The following is a 27,250-nucleotide window of genomic DNA, read 5'->3' as shown; positions in this document are numbered from 1 at the left end:
TGGCAGGTAAGCTTCTCCAAGAAATAATGCAAACAGAGTCCCATTTCCTTAACTGAATCTAGAGAAGTTTTTAATGTCTTTCATCATGACCCGTTTCTGTTAGAGATGGGGTGTTTTCTCCTGCTGACATACCTTCTGCAGAGGGAAGAGGTCCATCTTGTCATCCTTTCTGTTCAGCACATGCTGATATCCTCAAGGGGCCTGTTTGAAGGGTGGTGTAAAGTATGAGTGATAGCCAGCATGGTACTCCCGTTTCCCCCTCGACTGCCCAGCCCAGTGCCTAAGATCTCCTTGAGAACCAGCTGACGGAGCCACAGCTGAGTGAAGTGGTGGAAGGGATGTTGGTGCACGACACAAGGGAGAAATGCAGGTGATAGGATGAAGCATTTTCTGACTCAGGCAGTGCATTTAGTTCTTACATGTTCACAAAACAGGGATCTCAAGTCCTCATTTACTGTTGTGGGTTGCAAGAAATATTCTTGCCATCTGTGTATGACCATGTATTTCTGACTTCACTCTAGATGTGTTGATCTGATTCCTATGAATGATATTTTGGCTACAATCCAAGGCAAATTTAAGTAGAGAAAGTAGCATTGAAGGGTGTGAATTTATGCTTTACCATATATGTTAGTTTTGAAGTTGATGAAACTTAAAATTATTTTACCAGATTGAGTTTCTATGTCTTTGTTTTTATATTTTTTTCATATGAAGTTTGCCTCCCCTGTCTCCAGAATTTAAATGTAAAAATTACTCTAATTTGCACTAAGGAAATATTTTCATTCTGCATGAGTATGTAAGTATTTCTATGGCTACACTGAAGATTGCCTTAGGTTTGTTGTGTTTCTTCCCTCTTTCATCATCATCTTCTACTTTCAGCTATAGGTGACTGCCAATCAGATTTTCTGAGAAAGCCAGGGTGTTACTATTTTATAATTTATCTCTACTTCCCCTTTTACTTCCTTTATTGTAGAATTTATGATGATTCTGAAGCACCCTCAAATTTACCCACATCCCCGTTTCCCATTTTCTGTGTCAAACATCAACCTCATCCTTTGTTTTTATCAGTACATGTTCTTGCTACAGCATTGAGTTTTTTCCTCCTTGTTTGATTGGTATTCTCAAATTCATTCAGCCAATTTCCACAGATACTGTGCTTCTAAGCTTCTGGCACAGCAGCATTTCCCATTCACACTTGTTCACATTTCTTCCATATCTCTGCTCCTTGTACTAGATATTTTTCGTGATCTCCGTATCCCCTCATTTCTCTTCTTTTTCTGCATTCTGCATCAGTGAGATGTCATATCCATGTATTTTGCAGTGAAATAAGCAGATGCTGCTGCTGTTCCAGATTTATCCACTTTTGGTATCAGAAAGTTCAGCAGAAAGTTCCTAAAACTTGGTTAATGGCAGCGTGTCTCTCAACTCTGAGTAGTGCTACAGGAACACAGCTAGTTTCTGCATTCGTACTTTAGTGCAACTTTCTTTAAAGTTGATGATAGACACAGTTGATAATTACTCAGCCCAGGCTTTTTTACAACCAGAAAGAAATTGCTTCAAGATTTTTACTGGTTGACAATTTCACCCTTTTTCTCAAGAACACATTTCAGAGGCGTCAGTAGTATAAGTGAAAGATGATCTATAGCAGAGAAATGGTTAAGAAGTCAGTTGTACCTCTTCATATCAGGCTTAGTGATGAATGCATTTCTCTCTAAAGCCCACAAATAGTCTGTATTTGTCTGCCTTCTGTTCCATTCCAGCTGTGTGTTGACAGGGAGGGTGAAAGTTCTGGAAATAAACCAGTTTTATGGTGCAATTGTGAAGCTGATGCCAGAAATGTCATGTAAATTCAGAGACAAATATTTCTTATAGAAAATCATTTCAAGCCTAAATAAATGAACTGCCATGGCAGTTCCAAACAGTCAAAGCTAAAATAGTGGCTTACCAGGAACACTTGCCCACAATAAAAAGGGAAGAATCCCCCCCTGGTCCCTGCAAGGCACTAAATTAGGCACTGACTAGGAGTTTGTAATTTTGTAGACATCAAAAAGATATTATTTAAGTGCAACTGAGAATTGAATTTTTCCCTGGTTTTTGAAGGTTGTCTTCCTCATCTTAGAATTTGGTAATATATTAAAGAAATAAGGTAAAGGTATGCTCAGCTTCCCCACAAATTGTGGCATAAAGTTAAAGGTGAAGTAATTTCCACGGACCAAAGTGCACTCCATTTCTGAAATGTAAAATGACACCTATGTGAACTCTCCTTCGTGGAGAGAAATGGTGATGGATGATGGCATTCTAGATTCTCAGAGTAAAGCTTACTCAGTAATGCATCCATCCTAGCCATGTTCCCTATTGCCATGACAAGGTCAGGCAGCCAGTTCAGCCAGAATGCAACCAACTTGCTCTGGTTGCAGTAGGGTTTGTTGGGCATTGCTGCCTGAATGGATTTGGCTTCCAGGTGGAAGACCAACAATGGAGTGGAAGAGGTGTGATCAACAAGAAAGGGAAGGATTTTACAGAAGACTAGAAGTTTTGAAAGGCATGGAATTGTCCATAAATCAGGAATGAGGAACTATTTTCCATAAGTCAGGAATGAGGAAACACTAAATAAGAATGTTAGAGAGCAGAGTTAGGTGAAAAGGAAGTATTTTTTCACACAATGCATAGTTAAATTGTGGAACTCCTTTCCAGAGGATGTTGAGGAGGCCAAAAATACAAATAAGTTCAAAGATGAAAGATGCAAATTCAATGCTGAATAGATCCATTAAATGCAGTTAAACAAAATGGCCCAGTTGCAACCTGCTCAGGAAATCACAGTATTGCCAAATTCCAGAAAGAGAACAGCTACTGTCCTGGTTCCTGCCAGGACAGGGTTAATTGATTTCAGTATCCAGGAGGTGGCACAGACAGGACCTGGAGGTTATTCTGTAACACTCATGTCATTGCCAGAGGCAGGAGGAGAAGAGACTCTCTTCCAAGGAGAAGGGGTTCTGGTCTGGCTGAGCAAAGGTGCCGGAGGGAGCCAGCTGGTATTGTCTGCTGTCACGGGGTTTCTGTGTGAATTCTTTCTTGTACCCTCTGTCATTAGTATTGTTGCTATTACTGTTCATTTCCTTATCTCATTGCTGTTTCCACTAAGTTGTTCTTATCTGAACCTGTGATATTTGCCTTTTTTGCCTCCAGTTCTCTCTCCAGAGTGCTGCAGGGGACGGGGAAATGAGTGGCACATGGTTTCAGTGGGAGTACTAAATTGGAAAATACCATTCCCAAACCATGACAGCTACTCTGATCTCTAACGTGACCCCATTTGTTTGGGGTTTTTTTTTGCTAATTGTGAAAAGAATCAGAACAATTGTAAACTTCAGGGACCCCACCACAGCAGCCCTGTCCTGAACAGCTGTCCAGAGCAGCCCTTGGTGGTGTCATGTTCTGCCTTCAGCTAAGTGTTCCCTGGCTGAGGGAATGTGTCGGGAAAAACTCGATTTCCTTTCAAAAACTTTTTCTGGCTTTAGTTTTTTTAGAGCCAGCCCAGAGGAATATAATCCTTTGACTATTTACATATCTGCTTGGGTTGACGTTTTACCTACATGGCATTATTTCAAGAATTTTCAATTACTTTCTTTTAACAAAAGGCAAAGTCTTTTAAAAAATCACCTTCTTTTTGTTATTTATATGAAGAAGGTTTTATATGAAGAAGGTGTGGTTTATATGAAGGAGGTGGTTTATATGAAGAAGGTGGACAGAAGTAGAAAAAGGCAAAGGATCCTATCTGTGGTCCCTTCATAGCATGGAAATCAATCACAGACATATACAATTTTCTCATAGTACAACTACTCACTGCTATGTTTTCATAAAAGTTTTTACTGGAAGGGGTCTGTTTTCTCTGAACATGTTTTTTTCTTCATCAGAAAACTGAAAAATAAAACATTTTCTGTCACAGGTGGGGACCAGACTAGTTTTGGCTCTTCTCAAGGAGCCCTCAGAGGTGTGCTGTAATTAAAGTCTCCAGATACAGAAATCATGACAAGCCCCTACCTGCGTTTGAAGTATGAGTGTTTTAGTGAATAGAAATTCTTTACATGCAGATATATTTAGATCTGGCATAAGTGGTTGCAATTCCTTGGAACTCCATGAAGCCCCAGTTTTGAGCCGGTCAGTGCCCTCCACCATAACTCACTGCCATGCCTTCCCAAAATCTGGTAACTCTTTTGTCACCAGATTTACAAAAAAAAGATCAGTTAAATAATATATCTGCAATACATTAAGTATAGCCATTATTTCCAAATAAGAAATTGAGAGATTTGGATGATGTTTTCCAAAATATTCCTTTCAAAATCACAATTTTGGCCAATGATCTTTCTATCCAATTCTTGCTCTTGGAAAAAAAATAATCTTTATTTTGGGAAAAAACTCCCACATTTCTTGTGAAGATGTTTTTAACTTTCCAGTGCTTTTTTTTCCTAAACTCTCCCCTTAATCAGTTTATCTGGAAGGGACAGGAGACAAAAAAAGCAAAATGGGACAAACCAAGGAATTGCTGTAATAATGGTCTCACATGCATTGTTCTGTTTCAAAGAAGATGCAAAAAAAATAGTTTTTCTGCTTGTTTAAATTTGTGAAAGAAATAGCAATATCACTTCTTAAAAAATTAATTATTAATAAAAATCATGAAATGCACCAGGTGAAAGAAAAAAAATATTTTCCTCTAGAAAATAATTTCAAGGCTTTTGCCTGAGATATTTTGTCTGACAAGAATTGATTGTTAGGTTGCTAAGACAGCTTGGTTTTTTGTGCATAAATTAACTTGGAAATACTACATTTCATTTAATCATTTTGGGTTTTAGCAATTCTGCAGTTTTGTACAGTAATGAAATCAAGCTTAACACTGTGCTACTGGAGCAGAACCAGAAATTCAAGATGCAAAATAGAACCCAGTATCATTTTATTACACTTGTTTAACTATAAAAACTCATTGTGGCACTTGCTGATAAAATTTCTGTGATATCAAAAATCCCCCTGGAGGTTGAAGGTAATCCCAGTTATTTACATATTAAACCAAAGAGCAATGTTGATTGTGTTTTTATTCAGTTGTATTACTTAAATATGTACTTTTTTGGCAAGGATTTGCCATATGTTATTACACTCAAACTCACAATGGGATATTGTCTATCTCTACAAAAAAGTCAGTGTTTCTCTGTAATATGGACATGGGCAAACAGATGGTTGTGTAAGGAGGTATGCAAATGTGACCATAAAAACTAGATTCCTTTGTTTAGAGGCCTGACTAGATAGCTGTCATCTCAATGGTGTTTCCACACTTTTCTGGAGTGAAGTTAAGTAGGGTCACTTTGCTATTTTCCTGATTAACAAAGGAACAGTGACACCAAAGAGTACTGCTGTGTTGCACTATTGTTTCCTTTTTTTGGTTTTTCCCCCCCTATTGTATTTTATAGATTTTATTTTGCATTGATTCTTCTGCCACTGGCCTGGAGCCTATAAACTCGAGTGTTTTTAATTAGAGGAAGTTCTCCATGTATAGATAAATGTGGCAGAATTATTTTCACACAGCCTTATAAACAAGTAGTTATATGGAAGCTCTTGAGTTACTTGGCCTGTTACAATCTGGATGATTTTCTTACATTCCTACTTAACCTGTCCTTGAATGTCCCTACAACTCCCTTCCTGGAAATTCTGTTTGACAAACAAGACTTTGACTGAGAGCACTTCTCCCGCTTTTACTCCACTTTTCTCAGCTGCTGTGATCACTGGGTTTCTGCTTGCATCCGGTTTCCATTGCCTTCAGGGACTTAGCAGAGATCTGGTGCTATGAAGTGTTTCTTTTATTGTACATTATCAGTCCTTCACTCCTTTATTCATCACAGCTAGTAAATGTTGTCAGACAAATAGGCTAAGGACTAATTTATGCCTCTGAAAAATAGCTATTCTCTGGAGCATTATTTTGGTGCACACAAAAAAAATATTTTACTGTCATTTTCATACTGGGGAGGCACACAGTTTTGTACACCTTACCTCTAAGTTTTCAAATATTTCAACCAGATCTGCTTCCATCCAACATGTCTGTGTTGAAATAGTGAGAAAAACAGGAGTCTTACATGGCTGAGAAATGTTAACATCAGAAATATCTAAAATACACATTATTTTGTTGCCATCAGTTCTTTGTCAGAACACTCTTCACAAAGAAGGAAAGTCTATTTCAGCAGACATTTTAAATGGGAAATGAGCATGTCTTGTAGAAAACAACATAATGTTAAGTGGAAAATAAGCAGGTTTTCACTATTTCTCAATTAATATATTTCAAGATGTCCGTTCATCTTTTTTCTTTTTTTTTTTTCACCATACCAGTTATGCTGCTAGAGGACCTCTGCTACAATTTTGTTAATTTATTAAGGTCCCTTAAAGAAATGCTTAATAACTCTTTATCAAAGTTTGATACTTAGTGGTTGTCTTTTGCATGGACAGTGCTCTTTTTGCTTGAAGTTTTTCAAGTTTTCATTTAATCTGTCTTTTTACAAGTTAAAAATATTGTTCATCAATGTTCTATTTTTCTATTAAAACTGTGTTTCACAGTAACAATCAGTTTCCATGTGTAAAATGTACATATTACACCCTTATCAAGTGTTTCCCATGCTTTCTCTCTAGCATGGAAACACTGTCTCTCTAGCATCCTGTTTCCGCTATTAGAAGGAAAAAATCATAAAATAAAATAATTTAGGTTGGAAAATACCTTTAAGTCTATGTCAAGGTTCACAGTCAAGAAAAAATGAGAGATTAGATTTGAAATCGTATGCTATGATTGCTTCTGCCCAAAACTAGATGGAGTATGTCCAAGTTGTAGTGTGTTCAGGTGGGAAGTGGATATGTTGAAATATCGAATAATTTTTCTGGCAAGCTTTATACTTTTTTTTCCAGATATTTACTGTAGAAACTTTCAGGACCAAACTAGAATGGGAAAGCATGAATGATGGGCATCTGTGGGAGTAGTCCTTGTAAGGCTAGACTGTGAAGAGTCCTTTTTGTAAAGTTATTGGAAACTACTCTGTAGCAGAAGTCTTCTAAATAGATTGGAGTGGAGGGCTCTAGATCACCTTTCAGCCTCTGTCATGTTTTAGCTATCCCATATCTTCATTTTAAGGAGCAGAAGAATTACTTGTTCTTTTACCAAAAATGAAACTGTGACAGATAATGGGGTAACCTGGTACTGATAAGCACAATATCCCGCTTGCAAGTTTATCCTATATTTTGTAGTGTTAGGCTCTATAAACTTTGGGGTTTATCTAAATTCAGAAAAAAATTAATTGTACTATATATATGTATTCATATTAAAAACATATGCCAGTAAAGCAAGTTGTTTCTATTAAGGCAAAATGTTGCAGAATCGATTAGTTTGCAAATGCCACATGGACAAAATCTTGATATTTTTATGTCCTGAATATTCAGGTTCTCAGGTATCAACATTGGTTTTAATTTAGTTAATAGGATTTTCTTTATATTTGATTGACAGTTTTCAATGCCTCCTTCTACACTAAGCAAAGAGAGTTTTATTAGGGACAATGTAGAAGGTATAATTATAGGACCACAAGTCAAGATTAGAACTGCTATTTTAAAGAGAAGGTGTGCCAGATAAGGCATGCTGTGGTAATTAAGTCCACAGCCACATGCTGTGCAATATCCTGATGATTCTTTTACGAAGCATCACTCTGGCATCTTGGCCAGCCAGATAAGGAAATCTCTGGTTCTCCGAGATGAGTGATCTCTAGCAAGAAGGAATCTGGAGGCTCTGCTAGAGATAGAACACAAGTATCAGATGTACAGGGCATATTACTTTATCTGGTGTAGCTTGTTTAAAGATAACACCCGTTTTTTTACCTTCACTGTGATAAAGTAAATTAGTTATTTATCTTATAGCTTTGACTAGTCATCAGTGTGGTCATGATCTGAAGCTGTTACACCACAGTACAATTTGTTCTGACAAGTTATAAACAAGGCAGAGAAATATACAGCCTAGACATACTTTGAAGTGGTGTCATGGGCCTCATACTGCAGTGTAAAACCCAATTTGGAGAATGGTGATGACACTATCCCAGCTGAGGAGATCAGTTAATTTTAGAAGATGATAACAAGTACCTCACTGAGGAGCATTTTGGAGGACAGGGGTGAATAGTTTGTGACTTACCATAATCATGCCTTCTTGGTGTCTACACTGTCTACTTTCAAGGAAGAAATTCTTCCCGATTAAGTCAAGTTTCAGGAGATCAAAAGCAAACTAAAACACAAACCAAAAATGTTTTCAGAAATCCGGGTGTGTCACCACATTTCAATGAGTTGCCACACTTTTTTTTCCCCCACAAAGTTCCATTTTGATTTTGGAACTTCAATTCCATTTTTGCTTCCATTTAGACAGAAGAAAAAGGTAGAAGACCTGATGTCTTCTATCTGTTTGTTTGGGTTTTTTTTCATCTATAAATAAAAGACATATATATGATAGCAGGCATAATCCCATATGCAGAAAAATGATTGATCACATCATGTTATGTGAATAGTTTTGATTCCCTGTCATAGAGAGCTCACTCTCTATGAAAAATAGTCTAGGCATTAGCAATAATACATAGCAGTTTGTACTGGAAAAAAAAAAAAGACATAAGATTTATAACTAGAAAATTCACATCTAGAGGCTAGTCAGTTATCTAATCATATCACCTGTTCTACCTTTTTGGCTAATCCAATATGGTGTGCATTTTTTCTATATACTGTTGCAGCAGACCATCAGTGATTAGACTCAGGTAGCAAATAAGGCCTTTTGGATCTACAGATCTTCATCTAAGGTTTGTAGTGTTTGTATGTCAGTAATTAATTAAGACTGAGAACACTTCTGTTCTCAGAAGTAAGTTTCATCCCAAATATGTAGACATGAGGACAGAATTGATAATTGACAGACACTTCTGCTCTTTAATTTATGAATTTAAAAAGAGTCTTTGCTCTTACATGTTATGATTATATCTGAATAGTTGCAGCATCAGTCTCCAATTAACATTGCAATCAACCCTGTCCAGAAGCAAAGTACACATCCATACATTCACATATATCTTCTTTACATTCTTCCTGTTACAATATTTTTAACTACCATGTGTCATTAGGTGCCTTTTAAATGAGGCTAAGCAACATTTATGTCATAAAGGCAAAGATTCAAACTTGATAGCAATGAGAATCTTGACAAGATTAAAAGCAGTGACATTTCCTTAGAGAATAAGGTTTAAGGTTGCCCTAATGCCACTTCATCATGGATATGTATTTAACAGTCTTTAATGGTATTACATACTTCGTGACATTTTTTTAGCAAAGATTTATTATATATTCTTATCTCAACTTTTATAGAAGAAAAAATATTTCCAGCCTAAATTGGAATTTGTGTGGTCTTATGGCAGGACTGGACCTGTAATGAGTTGAGAGAAACACTGATGAACTTCTGTCTATACAAAATAGCCACAGAAGTTGTATGAAATATCTGACAAAGGTTTTCACAGCTATTGTGATTATATTTTTAAAAAAAGGCAATCTTGGAAAAGTGAGTGCATGTGGGCCTTATAATATATTCACTTTTAAACACTGACTAAAAATGTATTCCTAAAATGTAAGGACAATAGCTGTAAAAACACAGAATAAATTGGTATCCAACTGTGAAATAATTTTAAAATTTCATATGATTTTCATAGCGAAAAGAACAAGTTCTGAGCAGGAAGAGTAGTTAAACATTGGAACCGGCTCCCGAGGGAAATGGTGGAGTCACCATCTCTGTAAGTGTTCAAAAAATGACTAGATGTGGCACTTCATGATATGGCTTAGTGGGCATAGTGGTACTTGATCAAAGGTTGGAATTTGTGTTCTTGGAGGTCTTTTCCAACCTTAAAATTTCTAGGATTCTGTGGAGCACTGGTCCTAGCTAGGTCTTGTATTTGGTGAAAGCTCAGTGGTGACCAAATGCAGCTTGTTCTTTCCCCACATCCTTCTTGGAACTCCACAACTTTGACTTGATTGTTACTGACTTGTGCTCATTTCTTTTATTAATAAATCAGGTCAACTGTTTTGGTAAGAATGAGCAAACACCACTACTATGGAAACTAAATTGTTAACTAGAATTGCAGAAAAATTGCATAGGAGAAGCTTTCAAAGTCTTATTGGTGTATCTCAACAACATAACTGCCTCATGATTATTGGCATATCTCCCAACTTCCCAAGATGTTGTTAGTGGCAAACAAAAGTACAGTACAGCTTTATTTTGTGAAGCATCTGCCATGCAAACATATTCTCATAGGCTTTACACAGTAACACATATGCAGTATTGGAAATGCAAGTAAAACAACATTTTAGCAGTAGCATTTTAGTTTTGTTGAAGACAGTTTCTTACAGCATTTTTTCAGAGAACAACAGCATTGATTTGAACAGGATCAGCTACTAAATACTTCAGAATATCAGTATTTGCCTTTAGTCCACAGTGAGTTTTACAAAATATATTTTCATAGGAACTGAATTCCTGTGTACTGTGTAACCTCTCTTTCCCATTATTAGTAAACAAACATTCAAAGATTTTATATTCTAGTGACCCCTAATTAATTTCTTTCCAAATTATGCATCTATCTGTCTGACCAAACTCTTAAACCATTTCCATAAAAATTGCAGGTCCTTAAAAGTTGCTAAGGAGCTGTTCAAATGCCTGTGTTGCCCACAGCTCTAATGACTACTTTTGCCTTCCCTTTATGCTAGACAATTGTTTTGCATCTGAATCTTCCCAAAGCATGGTTTTCTAGCAGAAAAATATCTGAAAGCATTACAATACAGTAGTAAAAAGGGCTGATTCTCTTCAAATAGCTTTTTGGAGGCTTACAAAAACAAACCAATTATAAACTGCACCAACTGAGACAGCAGCATTTTCAGATAGTAGAAAGGATAAATAACAATAAAAACATCTCTTGAACATCATTGTTTTCACAGGCTCTGTGAACATACCTCTGTCCAATGCACACAGTGCAACTTCTTGTTAGTTAATCCTGCCTCTGTTGAGACACAGAAAAACTGGATTTTTATGTAAGTAGGCTGCTGACATTACTGCAGCATCATTGCTATATTGAAGCCAGTTCTCTATTATGATACTATTTTAAGAGCAGTGATTTGGTATGTGACAGACTGGTATCTCCTACCTTCCCAACAACCAGACCACATGCAGTTTGGGGTATGGATATGCTCCATATGACCTCTTGAATATGTTCTTCTTTGCCTGGTGCCTTTGAGGACTGAGTGGACCAGGGCCAGGAGTAGGAGTTAGCACAGATCTCATTCTTTGTGATTTGAACAATGGTGTTAGGAGGCAAAGGGATCTGTAGTCTTTTCTTTCTGGATTGCTTATATTTATTGGTCAATATCTATTTAATGCAAAATATGGAGCAGAGTCAGGAATCTGAATCACAGCCTTTCCTTTTCATGTGACAGTACCCTTAGTGCCAAATGCTGCACATTTTCTCTTTCCTTATTACAAACCAGTCCTTGATTTGTTATTTCAAAATCAGTGCACTTCAGTAGCTTAACAGTTTTTGTTGTCCTGAGCTGGCCATTAACTGCCAGCTAAGTAAAAGAGGGGGCACTCGCTATTTTCATGCCTTTTGTGGCACATTAGGCAGCCACATTGTTTTTGGATGAGATATTTATGTATATTATTAAATTATGTTTATTATATCAGAGCCTTAAGCACAGACCTTTAGGGCATGTGGGCCCTAATGCCCATTCCAGTTCTCAAATGAGATATTCCCACATGAGACAGGCAGGATTTTCTGGAGATGGCTCCATATAGTCCAGTAAGGCCAGCTGTTAAAATCACAGAAAGCTTATGAACAAAGCTCTTAGAAGTCACTTTCAGCAAGTTTTGTATTTTGCCACCACTATCATCTCTCAGGAATACCTGTGTTCAAAGCTGGCTCTCCCACCAGATAAAGTCACTTGGGCTTTCATGAGTCCCTGCCCAGCGGGAATGGTACAGTGGATTTAAATTCCAGGAGCTGGTCATCTCCTGGAGAGTAACCTGGACGTGCTTACTGGTTTTAAAGCACAGGAGTTGTACATAACAGCATCCATAACAAGAAATAACAGAGAAGGCTGCCTAGTGTGAGTAGTAATGAAACCAGGGGGGACAGCTCACACCTTATGCACTACATACTTTCAATTTGGATTTGGACCAGTCTTTGCTCCTGTGCTGAGAGCATTTTGCAAGTGCGCGGATGCCAGCAGCAAGCAAGCTCATTCTGAGAGTAATTGAGCCAAATGGCCTGAACAGGAGATACATGGAGATTACAGCTACATGTCTGCCTGCTTAGGCTTTCAGGATTCAAAAACCACAGGCCAGCTTTCTGCAATTTCAGCCCTTTTAATGCATTTGAGCCAATATAGGCAAGGTAAAATGGAACTCTAAATACTAGGATATTTTTGTTTTCTGGAGGGAATGGTTAAGGCAACTGAATTTTTGTCTCCTGGCTCTCATGGTTCCCCAGGGAGGAGCAGGGTTTGCCACTGTTTAATAAGCAGAGATTTTTCCTGCTGGTCTCTTTGAAAGCTGTCACACAGCAGTGTGCAGTTGGTGGACGATGATGCCTCTCTAAGACTTCCTCCCAGCTGTCTGCAACAGTAGCAATATTGTGTCCTGCTTGAACAGACACCATTCATGCTAGATGGGCCTGGCTTTCCCCGATTGCTGTGAGCCTGCAGTGAATTCCTCTCCGCACGTGCATAAATATCGCTATGATAGTCACTGGTAAGGACCGCTACAGTTCAGTAACAATATTTCCCTTAACAACGCTGTTTTTGCACATATTTCCTAAGCAGTTTCCTTAGGAGCTAAAACCGTCCAAGGTCAGGTAACTACGTGGAAAATCCATGCCACTCTCTGTGCAAGGGCAGTAGCCATGCCAGGATGTAACATGAAGCAGAAAACAGCAGCCACTTCTAAGCCATCTGTAAACAGGGTGGTCTTATACAGGGGCCCTTACTGCGCTTTATACCAAGGAAATAATTAATTTATTGTGAGGCATTGTGAGGCTGTGCTACCTAAACGTCTGTAGCCTCAGTGCAAAAGCTGCCAGAGGAGTGAACAGAAGCATAGGAACCCAGAGCTCAATCGCCTGTTCCATCTCCACCTTGGTGCCTGGCTCACTTCCCTACTTTTCATGTGCCATACACTGCTCTGCAAACATTACTTGGCAAACATTATGTAGGTGGGCCTCACAACATCTCTGTGAGGTAATTAAACACAGAAACCTCACACTGCAAACAGGGAAAGGGAGGCTCTGAGCTTGGCTTTCTTGCCAGGCTTACGGGGATAAGCAGTTTCACAGTAATTCAGACAGTTTCAGGGCGTTGCTATATTTTAGCAATGGTGAGGACTGTGCTAATCTATGGGGTTTGATTTGATTCACAGCAATTTCATCCTCCCAGGGTGGGCTTGGTCTCTCTCCATTTGTCACTGTGGGCTGCTTTGGAGACTACACAAAATTTAGTATGATTGATGTCAACTGTTCTGTGCCAGTAGACCATAAAGAACCGTCCCTGGTATCATAATTTGCTAAGATAGCAAACACCTAACACCTTAATGTCCTAACTGTAAAGTTCAGAAAACGATGTGCAGATAATTATTTTCTAGATAATACTTTGTCTTTAATGGAAGAACTCATCAGATACAAAAAACTGATGTAAAAAGACTATGTAGCAAAGTATTAATTTGTGATTATATTTGAAAGTACTTTCCACAAAAGCATGAATTTAAATTTTTCATTCTGGTCCTTATTCTAAATTCTGTCCAAAGACCAGTCTGATCTGCTGGTCTCCACCTCTTCTGTAATCCAGAACTGTTGCTACCGGTTCCTTGGTTTGCTCTTCAGAAGGATGGGTAAACATTGTGAACTGAAGAGCTGAGGCTGTAGCTTGTTCATGTTTTCACATATAAATTCATATTTGTTCATGTACATACTGTATTCTGGGCAAAATATTTTCCTTTCATTTTGAATAAGGTGTAAAGAAGTTTAAAAATATGCTAACCTCCTCTGGTTTAGAAGAAGGTCAAGATACCTGGTAATTTTAGTGTTCTATAAGCAGAGATCACTGGCCAGCAATATGTGTTTCTTCGAAGGCTTGATGATGCTCTCTCTTTGGGAACAAAGATGCTTTATTGTGATAATGCATGGGATAAAGAGTGTTTCTGGCAGACTTTGAAAGTATCAGTGTTTTGGTATAAAGGCTATTGGTGTTCTTTGTTATTAATCTCTGCAGGAGGTGAGGTAAGATAGTTCATTCCTTTTTGCTGAGTGACAGATATCAGGTCTCCTAGATGTAAGATACGAGTTGCCAGGACTTGAAACAATTAGACAAAATTTTCAGGTTAGACAAAATTTTCAAACACAGCTAGAAAAAGCCTTGGATATATACTTTTGTGACTAGTATGCTGTGCTTGGTCTAGCTATGGAGGGCTGAGCACTTTTTAAAAGAAGCCTTGAGTTTTCACTGTGCCTTGTGGCTTTGGTAGAGATTGTTGAAGAACCCTCTAAAACCATACTTTCCCCGCTATCTCTTCTCAAGCAGTCTTCGCACTCTCCCAATTTTCCCTTTTAAAATATCGTATTAATCATTTATGTAGCTGGCTGGTGGGTGGAGATACTCATGTCCTGGACACGTGTGGTGAAGGCCAACAGAGGAGACAAGGTTGCACTATCTTGTGTTTATTTTGTGAAAATGTTCAGGAACAAAATTATAAAATATTTATTTTATGTATTGTTTCAACTATTATGCAAAACCAATAAAAGTAAGTTGAAAGAAAACATCGGCATTTCTGATTTTAAATATCAAAGGACAGGAAATTCTCCATCCTTGATTTTCCATTGGGATTATAGCAATTTACTGTTTTGAAATTCCCTGCTTTATTGTGATATAATGTGTAAAGGATAAGCAAGATCAGGATGACATTGAATTTTACCTTTGTTTAGTTTCAGTCAGACCATTCATAGCTATCACACCATTGTAAGGTGACATCCGTAAACTTCCAAAGATATCACAACCTAAACACTTTTTGATACTGGATTAACATCCTTTCCATGGGAATAACACATTTTTAGTCTTATTCCAGGCTTCTGTGTTATTACAATAGGCTTTTTTAATCCCTTCTATACAGTCACTAGATAAAAATAAATGTGTGATCAAACAATGTCAAATCTCCATGTTGAGAAGGTAGGTGAACTTAGGACAGAGGTTGCTCCCATAAAGGATTATAACAGTGGGAAAACTACCACACTTCAAAACATTAACCATGCTGGCCCATGTCATATTTGGAAATGTTGCTAGTGAGCACCAGCAAAAGAGTTCAGCAGCAGCAGAGCAGAGACTGAACACAGGTGAACAGTCAGCCTTGAATGTTATCACAGTAACATCCAGAAAGTCATGGATGTGTTATGGCTTTGATTTTTGGACATTCAGTGATGAACAGGACCTGTTATTTAACTCATATGTGGTTAAAGCAATAGAAGACTGGTTTTGTTTAACGACAGTAGTTTAGGAGTTAGGTGTAGAGAGGAGAGCTGCCTTTCTGCTCATCAGAAAAGTGAGGTTGAGTCTTGCTTGGGATCTGAGTTGATGGCTGCTATCTCTTTTGGCTGCTGTCTCTTCTGTCTGCACAATGGGGGATGCTGAGTGTTGTCCACATTAGTCCCTGTCTGTGAAAACCGGAATTTCTAAGTAGCATTAGCCCAGGTGTCAGCAGACCTTCTAATTCGGCTGAAGTATGATTTCCAATGGCTAAAGAGGGCTGTCTGTCCTCTGTAGATCAATTTGTCAATGGCTGAAAACTGAGCTACTCAAGTAGCCAACTTCCTTAGTATTAGAGAAATCTAACATTTCTGGCAAAGTATTATTTTTTTTCATTTACAGAATCTAATATTGCAGTGGATGTTTCCCAATGCACTGAGAAAGGAGGCCCCAGACAGTTGTGAAATATCACACAAAACACAAGAAAAACACTGAAAAGCCCACACAATAACTTTCTTATCCTCCTATTGGATTACTGTACACCCAGATGGGAAGATTAGTTTGACTTAGAGGTTTTATCAACTTAAGTTTTTGCTTGGTGTGTGTTTTCTAAAATGGAATCTCTTTGGTTTCAGTTTTATGTCTTGTTACCAAATCTGATTTTTCTGGAAACAGACATTTCCTGAGGACAAACCCTTCTGAGTTTCCCCTTGAAGGGGAGTCCTCATTCACATTTTTGTACAAATCAAATTAGTTTCATGCAAAATGAATGTGTCAATGCAAAATACTGCATAGACCATCCGATCTGCAGTGCTGGCAGTGCTCACCCTCTCCCTACAGTTCCTTTTGCTGTAAATGTGTGATGCTGGCTAATACTCCAGGGACTCATCCAGTGGCTGTCAGATGAGGAAGGAGGAGGGTGGGGGTTGGTGTGTGTGGTCAGCTTTACATCAACAACCACTGCTGTACCAGCCAGGGTCTTTACTCCTTCTGCAGATCATACCGAGCCTCTCCTGCTGACCAAAATATTACCTGTGTCTGCTGGATTTACTTGCTGAAGGTTCATAAGGAAGAAAATGCCCAACAAAAAACAAGGACTGTTTTAATTACCATGCTCTTAAGTCACCCAGATGCCTTTCAAGAATAAAATCTTCACAGAGTTTCTGATCTAATGTGGCATTTGTTTTCAAAATACCTCCCCTCAAATCTGATTTTTCTGGCCTAAGTTGCTCAGTTGACTTTATGAGGTGAGAGTGCTCATCAGTCAGCACTATTAGTTCCTCTATTTAGTCATCCATTACTTAACAAGATAAATGTCGTCACACTGTTAATGTAAGAAATAACACACAGAATCACAGGCAACTGGAATGTTACTCCCTGCTCTTTCAGTGGCCTGGTGACCTTTAGCAAGTTCGTGTGAGCAGTCCTCTCCTCCTTTTCCCATCTGTACAGTACCTAACTGTAAAGTCTTGCCTGTCTCAAGGCTAATGTTAAATAATATTGTAAATAAAAACTGAACAAAAAATTGAAAGAACAACAACAAAAAAATTATAAAAATCACAAGAGACACCAAATGTTTTTCGCTTGCAGAGACCTCTTAAAACCTCATTACGTTGTTCATGTCAGTCTCAGCAGGACACCTGCTGCAGTCACCTCAATAGGTCAGTGTTTCATTGCCAGCATTCAAACAGGAGAAATGCCTCAGCATCCATAATACAGATGTGTCTGAGCAACATGGGTTTACATCCAAATGCAAATGTCATGTGTTTCCATATAAACAGGGGGTACTTCAGAACCTCCTTTAATTGGAACCCGGCACATTTCCACTTAAATTTGTTTGCACTGAACACCATTTTCACTGGCGTTATTAATTAAGATCATGTAATATGAAATTAACATCACCTTTAGATTTTAAAATAAAGTCAGAAAAGATAATTAGATACAGCTTTATTGTTTATGTAATATGTAAAATATGATTTGAAAGAATTTTTGAAAATGCTAGGAAAGTAAGTTTAAACAAAGTTTCTAAAAGCTGTAAAGAAAAGTCATTGCTCTTCCTTGTAAAAATTACGTGGATGTACCACTTTGAGTGAAATTTTATCAGAGTCATGTGGCTCAGGTATATTGCAATATATGGGAAAACATGACTCATTTGTAAAGAATGACAAAGGCCTGGCATATGTAAATGCTAAAGATGCCATAATAATGTATAAATGTTTTTTTTTAGAAGAAGTTCTTTCAAATTCTGGCAAGAAAAGTGCTTCTGCTCCTTGATCTCTGTCGCTGCACTGAACAACTTCTAAATGTATCACTGCTTCACACAAAGTACAATTTACTCAGCAACCTTTACCTCCTTGAAATTATAACTGTATTTTTATACTTCATTATAAGGATTGTATTTTGTATACAAAAGTATATAACAATATCAAATAGGAAAATGAGAAACATTATTTTGCTTGCTGCTTTATCATTTTTTAAAGCTGAGCAGAAATAGCAGCATTTACATCTAGCTTCAGAAAAGGTTTTCTCTTTATTGTGAAGAAAATGGCATCTTTTCCTTCAGCTGTTAGTGGCCTCACAGCTCTATTCTGCTATTCACCTTGTACTTTTCCCAAGTGGTTAATTAGTTCTAATAATGGGGGCCATAGCAGTATTAAAAACATCTTTATAATTCCTTCACAAAAACACAGTGAGTTTAGAGTTATTAAACAGTCCATGTTGTCCTCCCTCTATGACCAAACATTCTGGATACCCCACATCCCAGTGAGACCATTTGCAACTCCCTTAGTTCTGCTTCCCTGACAGCCACCTCACTGTCATGTGATAACTGGGAAAACATTTTTCCAGCTGTGCAGATCCAACCTCTAACATTCAGGATTAATGCTGATTTTAGGGTCCAAACGTACAGCCAGTGTTTACACTAAGAGTCAGCTAAATCCTTCTAACTGCATTTGATCAAGAATTAGGCATCCAGGCTTTTCTCTGTAATCAGCTGGACTAAATACATCTCTAGAAATTTCTCTCTCTCTTCCTTTATGAACATAAAAATCTAGAGCTCAGTTCCCTCAAGTGAGATTCAAAAAGGCCCACCATAGTTTCAAATACGATGTGCATGTTAATTCTTGGAAGTTTTATTATAAAATAGACTTCTACCAATATAGAGACTTCATTTAAAGAAATAACTTGGTAAGACATTCAGTATCTTAGCAATTGTTTGAAAACATACAGGGAGAATTCTTTTTCCTGAGGCCTATCATATAAAAATTGGGAATTAAAGGAAAAAATTCAAAACCAATTGGTTTTGAATCCCATCTTTAACGTAAATACATAATAGCAGTCACACTTAAATAGCACAAGACAAAAACAAACAGATCCAAGAATAAAATCTTTTGAGAATGAAATTACATATAATTAACACGGTTTTCCCTTTGGGGGACCAGTTAAAAATAAACTATATATGGCAGGTATTAGTCACATTGCTTGAAATGCCACTGCAAGAAACTCAGCTGTGTGGTATGACTGGTAACAGACACTGAAGAGAGATGATGCCATGTGTATTAGTCAGAATCAAATTGATTAATACAAAAAAATGAAATGTGTTGTCTGGTTTTGAACAGACAGGTAGGGGATATATGATAGAAACTCTACCAGTAAAATGTTCACCATGCTGACTTTGGCAGGTAAGAGTGGAAAGTATGAGCAAAGCCAGGCCAAAAAACAATCTAAGATTATTCCCATGACAACAGAGGTTAACAGGTTAAAATTTCTTAATTCTATAGATGAAGTATAGTTCTCAGTTTTTCCCAAAAAAAAGCAGTATCCAGTTGGATAGGGAGTAACAACAGACATGTCTTTGCCTTTTTTGCAAAATTCTTGAGGTTTATTACTTAGAGCATGAAGACTTCTCTTCAAGAGAATAAATCCAGATGAAGGGAGAGAACCATTTTCAACCAAGTCCTTCTCTGACCTTCATTTAGATCCAATAAACAGTAGGTGCTGTCACCTCTTAGCAAAGCCTGAAAGAATAGTAACTACTTTCTTTTTCCTGTTTCTATTACAAAGGAAGCTGGTTTAGTACACAGGCAGTCTATGAAATTAATTTGTACCCTGCCTTTTTTAATAAATATTACCTGTTTTATATAATGTGCTTTGCTGCATGTTGTGGTTAAAATGTGAGGTATATGACCTTTTTTCTACTGCAAAATGCAGTTGTTCATAATCAAGTCTAAAATACTTCCATGTTTCTTATTGATGAAAAGTTGTTAAGAAAACAGTCTGGCAGGTAAAATTCTTGCAGCAGAGTGACTTTAGAGGTCTCTAACCCTCCAATATGATCAAGATATTGTTTGGATTACACATGGAAGTGAGCTGTATAATAAAATTTCATACCTGTTTGCCTACCTGCTCTCAAAACAGGATTATGACAGCAGTTGCAGATAGCTATGAAACTATGATAGCTTTATTTTCTCTAGACTAGAGATTGATGGCTCTAAAAGACATTGAGTGCAGATCAGGGAACATTTTGTTCCCATTGAGTGTTTTTGCTGGTTTTTATTCTAGTTGTTTCTGCAGTCTAAAATAAGCCTCTTTAGAATGAAAAGCTTGTACAATTTTTGTGTGGAGAATCAACATGCAAATCACTTGGGAAGGCCTTGGGGCTGCCAGAGAAGAAGGAAGATACCCAGGCAATTAATTCCTTGTGTAAACTCCTGGGCATTTCATTCCTTGTGTGAACTCCTATGATGAGTTTTACCACAGTAAAATAAACATTTGCAGGTATTTTGTCCTTTTCTTTTACCTTCTCAAGGGTAAGCATGGATGTAGTCTAGGCTAAGAGATTATAATCAGAAACTGTTCAGAAGTGAAAGAAAAGAGTAGCTTTGTGCAATACTTGTCAGCAATACACCTATTTCAAACTGATGCTTCCTCACGTAAAACAAAACAAAACAAAACACTCTGCTTCTGGGAATTATTTTCAGGGAGAAAATTAGTCTTTTTAGCATTACTCCAAAAGACTGCAGCCTTGGAAACAGTAGCTAATGTGTCAAAATAATGTGGATTTCCTTGTATCTAAAATATGTTCATAGGGATTACTGCAGTAGCATCTAAGTATTTTCTGATAATATAATGGCATATGTATGGCTCCAGATGTTATTAATCCCACTTTGAAAGTTGACAAAGAGACATTAGTACGAATGACACTTTCTTTTAGTGCAGAGGATGTTCTTCCACAATGTCTAATATGACAATTTTTGAAATGCAAATTTTTCCTGTCAAAACAACACTTGTTGTTTTTTAGCTCCATATGTTCTTTACATAGAAACAGGATGTATGCTGGCTGTGCTTGAATTCATAAAAGCCATGTTTTCAGTGCTAAGGTCACTCAGTTTTTTGTTTGATTTCCTCTTCTAAGCTGCAGTGATGTAAGAGTATCACAGAACCACAGAATGGCTCAGGCTGGAAGGGACCACTGTGGGTCATCTGGCCCAACCTCCCTGCTCAAGCATATCCTAGAGCACACAGCACAGAATTGAATCCAGAGAGTTCTTGAATCTCCCAGTGAGATTCTCAATGAGTATTACACGTAAGTACAATGAGTACTTCTAATGGATAGCTATGACTGTAGAAGCATGTGTTAACAAGCTAAATAGATGCCCATTTTTACAGTATCTGTTTGGTAACATGCTGGACAGGTGCCCACAAAATTTTGTTATCGGGCCAATTTTGCAGAACTATTGAAGATAGCACTTATATATTAATATTACTTGTAGTGGAGAAAGAGCTTAAAAATAAGTCCAATGCAGGACAGCTCAAAATATTTGAAAAATATAACCAGGAAAAGATTTGGGAGTGAAACTGTAAGTGGTTGGCAATAAACCCAGGATATACTGTGTGACATGAGCTGTTCATTTTGTGACACACTGAAATAATCTAAACAGCTAAAAGAGGGCTTGTGGCCAGCCTTTGGTGATGTCCTCTTTGGACAGCCATTGGGCCCGGATCTCCTTAGAGCATCTTGGGGCCTCAAAGTGTTGCAGAAAGGACTTTGTTCATACAAAGTTTTATTTGCCCAATTCCTTATGGATGTCAGACAAAGTTACCTTAGGGAAGGAGGAAGAAGAAAGAGAGAGAGAAATGAGAAAGGGAAAAGCTCCCTTTTAACAAGATGGAGAACTCTGCAGTCATTTAGCAGCTGTCCTTGAGACCCTACTAGCTTCAGAAGCAGGCAGTGTGTGGTGCAAGTGCTCTATTTTCACTTCTGCTGAACCTGTCAACTTGACAAGACCTTCCACATGTGTTTTCAGGTTTGTTTGATGAGTTGTCAACCTCTCTCCTATGTGGTTTGTTCGGTCCAGTGCCGGTTCTGTTATCTAAGTGCGCCAGAAAGTGAGTGAAAGCAGTGGACTCGTGAGCACATTACTTAATTGTTGGTATGTTCCCGGCATGGGTTGTTCTCACTAACTCCTGTTCCTTAAAATAAGCTCTAGAAAGGATGAAACAGGACTGCCTCAGTATTTTCCAATGTTTTAGGGAACCAGGAATGCCCAGCTCTTGAGAAGCAGGTGGCTGCTGATGCTTGGTAGCGCTCAGGGAGCAGTCAGGGGGACAGTCTTGTTAGGCAGATGCCTGTGTCAGCTCACTCAGCCTTCCTGTCCTTCCTGAGACTGCGCTTTTGTTTGCAAACCATATGGTATGCAGCGGGCACACACAAACAAGCAGGTGCCAAAATTCATCCCACATTGCTCTGAACAGCCTGAGGATACTTTTCAGGAGATTCATTCTCCCACAGACCTTTGATTTGCTTATTGGAGAGAGTGGTGTGTCAGCTGGTGCTTCCAAGGCTTTGATCCAGTAGAGCAGTGGGAATTATGTGACAAAAACATGTGGTTGAAGTTGAGACCTAAATTTTCACAAAGTAATCCCATATTTTCCTCCCATTACATATTTCAATGGAAAGTGAAAGTTAAAATGGCTGTGACCGTATAAAACAACTAGGAGAACAGCCCAGCTCTACAATTCAGAGGAGAAAAGATAATTATGTGGTGAGGAAATGTTTTAAATACAAAGAACTTTGATGTCTCACATCAGAGCAACAATAAATAGAGAGAACATATTTGCCTTTTCCCTAATATTGATATTTTCCTCCCATCTTCCCTCCTGCTTAGAGCTGTTTCTGTGGTGGGAGGATCCATTAGGTAATCTACAGATGTTTTACATTCTTAAATGTAAACTAGAAAATTAACTGTAATACGGATTTGTCCCATGAGAGTAAAAAACTAGTCTGCTCTTTAATGTTTTTTGGGCGATTGCACCCCTTCAGAACATGCCTGAAAGTTGTGCCTCACCCCTTAATGCACACTCGACTATAACTTACTGCTTATTAAAACCCAACATTTTTATTGCTTAGTAATTCTGGATTTGGCTCCCAGTGTCCCTGTTATAAACACTTAAAAGTAGGGATGCTGTATTGAAACACTGACAGAATCTCATGGGGGTCAGGGCTACTGGCGCCTCCCTAATGAAGTCACACACTGTTAAATTTTTTTTTTCCTTGACTCAAGAAGAAAACAAAGCAGTTAAACTGCTATATCCACTTTCCAGCAACATTAATCCATTTCAAACCACTCTTAACCATATTAAATCACAGGTCTGTGATAAAATGAACTGCCTAAAGGTTCACCTTGGGCTATTTAGGCCACAAACAAGATGCTGACTACTGGCAACATTGGCAATTATTGCTCAATTCAGTTGCAATTAGTTTGCTGTGTTTTCTGTTCAGACTAGCTGAGGGTCTACAGCGTGGTAGATTCCAGAGTGAAATGCAGTGCCAGGGTTCTGCTGGAGATTGACAGCGACGGTGTTGAAAAGTTAATTGAGCAACATGTTTTAATTTCTTGGAGGGAAGAGAAACCTTCCCTTTCACTGGGAAAACTTGGAAAGGGATGAGCTCTCTGAACAAGTCTGCCCAGATATAGCTATTCTACCCTGCAGAAATCATTCGGGTAACCTGAATTTTCAGTTTAAGTGTGCATCAATGCTGATACTAAATAGGGAAGCTTGAAACTTTACTCATGAAATACAGTACAGCTGCAATATAATGCTTGCAATGTAATAATAGTAATTTGAATAGCAAAAAATTTAGCATTCTGGCTTCTAATAGTATTTTAAAGGCTGTCATCAGTATGCTGTGATTACACCATAGCTGCAAGTGGATGGACATACACATAATACATGCCAGTTCAAGGGAAGTGTAGTTATTTTCAGCCCAATTTAGTGAAACCCTTGACTTGCCTAATGTAGGTCTAAATTTTCAGGTAAGTGTAAGATTTTATCTATAATCATTATAGGAACTGTTAATTCCTTGCGAAATAGTACATAAAACAAATCACAATTTTTTATAGATCTTGGGCAATTTCATTAGCTGAAAGATTCTAGTAGTGTTTGCTACCAATGGGAATGTTTATACATATAATTCTCAAGCTGTATTCATTATACTCATGCTTTCATATAAGAAAGGCTAAGTAAAATTCTTGAAGAATGCGGAGTTATCGATTCAAGATCACATGAATAGGGTAAGCTTTTGCAGTTACTGTCTCCAGAGAAAAATGATCAAATATGGGCCTATTAAAATTAAAATACAGTGTGATATAGAGAAAAGGAGCTTTTGTCTGTAAACAAATAAAAACAGTGGCTTTATTTTGTTTGCTAGGGCCAACAAAGACCATGGATAAAGATTCAGAAAAACTCAGAAATATTCGACATTTAAGCGCATCTCAAGATTACAGAGTATTAGTAGGGAACTTCCTTGTTTTGCATAGAAATTGATTTAATCACTAGCAGATGTTATAACAAGGCTTTTATTCTGGAGGAGATGATGCAGGAAAGGCTGCATGTAAGAGAGACTACATGTCAGTCTGCTTTTGTAGTTCCTGTACTTTCTTTTGGCCTGTCAGAGAGGAGAGTCAGAAAGGCAAGCACTATGCCTTGGATATCCTGCAGTTCCTACACTCTGATAGTTTATCAAGTGAATCAACCTAAAAAGGCTCCTATGCAGCATGAAGATGAAAGGCATGTGGTCTGGCTCTGAAATACTGCCCTTAGATTTCAGCTATTTATGGGTGGCCTGTTGTTTTTATGGATGTTTGCTAAGACTTACAAAGAACCATTGTTTTCAAATGAGCAGATTTTACATCTATAATCCTTAGGCAAATGGAATGATGATTTTACATATTAGAGAACATTTTTTAAGTACTTTTAAAAGGTAATGGAAAAAGGAACGTAATAGGGAAATAGAAATAGGAATAACAGTAGCATTTCTTTGCCTATGAGATTATCCATTTATTCATAAAAGCATAGAAGCTTTTTGCTCTGCCTTAAATTCTTTTAATCAGTGGTGTTTATGAGTATACCTTTTAACCTTACTTTCTAAAGGAATAAGAAATTACATGTAGTACTCTAGGAAAAAAAAAAAAAGAAAGAAAAAGATCTTTCAACAAACTATGTGGAATCTACTTCCATCTACTATTGGTAAGAGCAAAGCATATTAACTGAAGGTAACTTTAAAGAAATGAATCAGTAGATTCTAAAAAAACATTTGGCATGCAACCAACGTGCACTTAACACATCTCTATTTGCAGGTACAATAATCCCCGTCACCTCCTGCAAAAAGAAAATGATGCAATATTTATTGTCATGCTTTTCTGCTCATGTACATCAAGTACCTCCCTGATTATTGCAATATTGGAAGAGACATGTGTTGAACACCATACTCAGGACACGCAGAACAAAACAGATAAGAGTGAAGAAGCCTATAAATATGGTTCCTACTCCAATAACCTTTTAAACTGACTAGAAAACTTGGTTATCTGCAGCTTTAAAAGGTCAAAATTACACATGTTCAAATTTCATGCCAGAAAAATTCCTACTATATTTTTATAACACTATACAATCTAACAAGATTAAAATAGTTAAATGCTAGATCATTGTTAATTATATGCCTTTAATAAGTAGAAAACTAACATGCCACTTACTGCAATTTTCATGAGAAACACTTTCAGACATTTACTTGCTGAATTTTGTCAAACAGTTTAGACCCATTTATTTCAATTACTTGATTTGCATCTTCCTCCTTAAAATGAGTAATGCATTAGTTTATCATACAGATAGGAGTCAAATGGAATGACTTCAAAACCAGTTTTTCCATAGGTAAATTTTTCTCCACAACATTAAAAAAGAAAACAAAATTCCCCAATGAACTAAGAGCATATTCTGTCTGGGGTATATACACCCTGTTTATTGCTACATATCTCAAATCCTCAAATGCAGCTGGTGTGAGCCCAGGCATGCTGGAAATGGAAACCCAACCTATGAATGATCACGTAATACCAGAGAAGTAACATAAGATGTGTTACTGCATTCGTATGCAGAGTAGATTTTCCATCCGTTCTCTGCATGAACTGTTTTCCTGATAGTTATGCCCTGCTTTGTTGCAGTTTTAATTGCACTGTTTCGGTACAAGGCTTCTTGCAGATGGCTGCCCATTATCCTGTGTACTCCTCATAGCATCTTGCAAAGTGGTCATCTTGCCTGAGAGCACCCTTCTCCCACAGAGCCTTTCTCTGGGAAGATGGTGCCTGTGCCTTTCAGTGTTTCCCTTTTCTGACAAGTGGTACTGGGCTGTCAGAGTCATCCAGGCTGGTCTCAAGTTCTCCAACTTACTTACCTTACTGAGTCCATGCCACATTTCTTCTGAATCCCATGTCCTTTTGTTCCTATTCTCATTTTTCACTTTGTTTTATTTTAAGCTCCACTTTAAGCTGCTCCATGATTCAGTCTCTTTTCCATCCAGGGGGACGTGTACGTTCCATTCTAGTTTACTACACTGCAGCTTGTGTAACAGGCTCAATATCATGGCATATATCTGATCTCAAAAAAGGGAGTAGAGAGCAGATAATTTATTAATTCATTTTCTTATATAAATACAAAAAAAAATGTGTAGTGAACTGCAGGCTGCAATTCTTTGTGGAAACGCACCACTATTTCTGAAAATATTATTAACTGAAACCACCTTGGCTTTCCTTTTCTCCAGCAAGAGAAAAAAAAAAAAAAAAAAAAAAAACAAACAAGAAAAAAAAAAACCCAGTCTAGTCCAGAGTTCAGTTATTCAAAATATATGAATGTCCAACAAATACTCAGAGGGTTGAATTTTGTATTTACCCATTTCTTTGTTAAATCTGACCAATTTAGAACACAACAGTTCTTTTAAGATTTTCAACAGCAAAGGCTCTCACACTTCAGGGAAACTGCACACTGGTGGTATTACTTTCAGCAGCACTGCCTCTGTGAACTCACCAGCCCAACATCCAGGACTGCATATGGCAGAGCCAGTCCAACTAATACTATACTAGCCTCAGCCATGAAGTCCAAACTGAGATTTAAATTATCCCACACTCAGGTATGCCCAAGGTAATTCCTCCGTTTCTCTCTGCTTTTTGACTGGTTGAAATTAAAAAGTAGAATAACCAGCATCTAATGCCAAATTCCTATTTCTTCTTCCTGATCAATTCTTCGCCGATTCTATAGCCAACCTAAATGTTTTCAGGAGGGAATGAGCAGCTGCTGTAAAATTAATTTGGAAAAGGATTGGGTCTGGAGAGATTTTGGCCACATCTCACACTAC

General features: G+C 37.7%; 1 protein-coding gene and 1 long non-coding RNA gene across 4 annotated transcripts in view; one reads left to right on the top strand and one right to left on the bottom strand.

Annotated features, from left to right (window-relative positions):
* The window catches only part of PDE7B (phosphodiesterase 7B), a 168,602-nt gene that overhangs the window by 24,764 nt on the left and 116,588 nt on the right, over positions 1-27,250 (top strand). The window lies entirely within an intron of this gene.
* On the bottom strand, positions 90-26,397 carry LOC131576894 (uncharacterized). The gene is made up of 3 exons (XR_009277096.1): positions 26,294-26,397; positions 8,195-8,284; positions 90-201 (listed from the first exon to the last, which is right to left on the bottom strand). It is a non-coding gene; the product is annotated as an uncharacterized LOC131576894 (long non-coding RNA).

The sequence above is a fragment of the Poecile atricapillus genome, chromosome 3, assembly GCF_030490865.1.
Source record: "Poecile atricapillus isolate bPoeAtr1 chromosome 3, bPoeAtr1.hap1, whole genome shotgun sequence".
In the NCBI taxonomy this organism is placed as follows: domain Eukaryota; kingdom Metazoa; phylum Chordata; class Aves; order Passeriformes; family Paridae; genus Poecile; species Poecile atricapillus.
The sequence above is the reverse complement of the archived record's forward strand: the minus strand, read 5'-3'. Positions and strand labels throughout refer to the sequence as shown.